The sequence below is a fragment of the Pteropus vampyrus genome, unplaced genomic scaffold, assembly GCF_000151845.1.
Source record: "Pteropus vampyrus isolate Shadow unplaced genomic scaffold, Pvam_2.0 Scaffold360, whole genome shotgun sequence".
NCBI lineage: Eukaryota > Metazoa > Chordata > Mammalia > Chiroptera > Pteropodidae > Pteropus > Pteropus vampyrus.
Window position 1 is genome coordinate 733,483 of NW_011889141.1, and position 2,161 is coordinate 735,643.

The following is a 2,161-nucleotide window of genomic DNA, read 5'->3' on the forward strand; positions in this document are numbered from 1 at the left end:
GGACACCGCTACGTGGGGGAACCATGAACTCTGCATTCTTTTACGAAGAAACGTATCGGGAACTATGAGCAAAGTTTAAAAAGTGATCCGTTTTGAACAGATATCCATGTTATGTTAAGCAAAAAACAACACAAGATGCTAAACAATATATATGGTATAATATGCATGAAGAAAATGAAAGGGTATGTATACGAAGCCTTAAATTATGTATATTTGTATATTTGGCATTTGCATATACATCGGAGATGTTTAAGGATACACAACAATCCAATAAACATTTTGAGGAAAGGCAGTGGAGTGTGTGAGAGGAGGCTGTCCCCTTTTCCTTTAGGTACATCTGTATTATTAGATTTTAAAAAACAAACATGTATTTTTTCCCCTAATAAATTATGCGACGAACAAAAAAAATTATGGCACCCTCTGGGATCACATAGCCTATGTTTTCTACAGATCACAGCAAAGAAAGGTTAAAATATACACAAATTTCCTTCCCAGCAGGGGATCCCTCCATGCCTCATGGTTTTGCAGGAGAGTTGTTTGGTATTGAAAAGTCACAGATGAATTAAGTGCAGTTTTTACCAATGAAGATATGGATCCCTAAGAATCAGAAGACAAATCTGGGCTCAACCAAGAACACTAAACCCAGCCCCCACCCCCACCCCAGGAAAAGAGCCTTCTGTGCCATGAGGACAATTCTGGGGTGAGCCTTTGGCCAAACCTCAGCTCTTTACTATAGTGCTGGGGTCACAGTGGCTGCAGAATCCTGCTGTGAATGCTGGAGAGCACGGAGGCCCCAGTCCTGTTCTGCTAGGACAGGCTAGATTGACAGGTACCAAACACTGAAGTAAAGTCTCAAACTGTACATAATCAAGTGTTAATAGTGTGGCACTGCCTGCTTGGCATGGAGACAGTTACCTGGAGCTGTTTGTGTTTCATTTAACACCTCATAGTGCTTTTTGTTTTCTGTCCCCCTCCTCACCATCCCTTTTCCCACATTCTAAGTTCTTTTGGTTTGAGAAGTTTCCTGCCTACCTGTAAAAACAGGGACCAGGACTTGCCCAGAGATCGCTGCTTGATCCTCTGCCAGTAGAGTTAGGAACTGGGGGCTCTGAGCCTGTCTCTGTTGTGGCATACACCATAATCGACCTTAAATACCTGTTTAATGAGCCTGTCTTTCCTCTCCTCTAGAATGTTTCTGCTGTGAGGGCAGAAACTCTCTGTATATCCCCAATGCCTGGGTCAGTGGCCGGCACAAAGCGAACTCTCAAAAACTGTTGAATGAACGGATGGGGAGTTGAAAGAGGGCCATGGGTTAGAGAAGGCTTTTGGAGGAGGAGCAGGGGCAGAACTAATCCTCGGAGTTTTTTTTTGGTAAAGAAAAGGGGAAAATGTTCCTGTTAAAGTGAATGAAAACTCTCTCCACCCCCCATTCAGTTCTGTGGCATTCAAATGGAAAAAAATTGTCCTGAGAAAGTCCGATGCCACTCTGTGCCACCCTGACTTACTTTCTTTATAGCGCTTACCTCTATCTGAAATTCTGTGTATTGGCTTGTTTATAAACCATCTCTTCCTTCTGTCACTCTCTCATGTAAGTGGCACTGGGCAGTTGCCTTGTTGGTTAGGACCTTGTCTTTTTTGTTGCTATTTTTTTGTTTGGTTTTGCTTTACGTCATTTTTTATTTCTGCATTCCTACAACCCCAGGATTTAGAACTTGGCACACAGGATCTTAAGAAGTAACTGTTGACTACTTCCACAGTGAACGTTTTTACTGCACAATGTGCCCCTCCCCCTCCCCCACAATGTAGTATTGTTTCACGTAGACATTTTCTTTGTATCTTCCAAACCATCATTTCTGAAGTTGTTGTTACACTTTCTAATTCTGGCGAAAAAATCATTAACTTTCAGATTAAAATGTCATTGCCACTTAACCATTCAGGCTGTCTTGGCTACTCCCATCTGGAGGCCTAAGATTACAAATGAGAAATCCCAAAAGCTTGCCATCGTTAAGTCCTCAAGATTTCGGTAACGACTGTTCTGTTACTGCTTGAGAATGAGGGGTACTCTCTACCACAAATCGGACTGCAGCCCAAGAGAATATATAAACCCACTGGATCTTGAATCTAATGCATCAACCACTTGACCATTATGGCACTTGCCGCG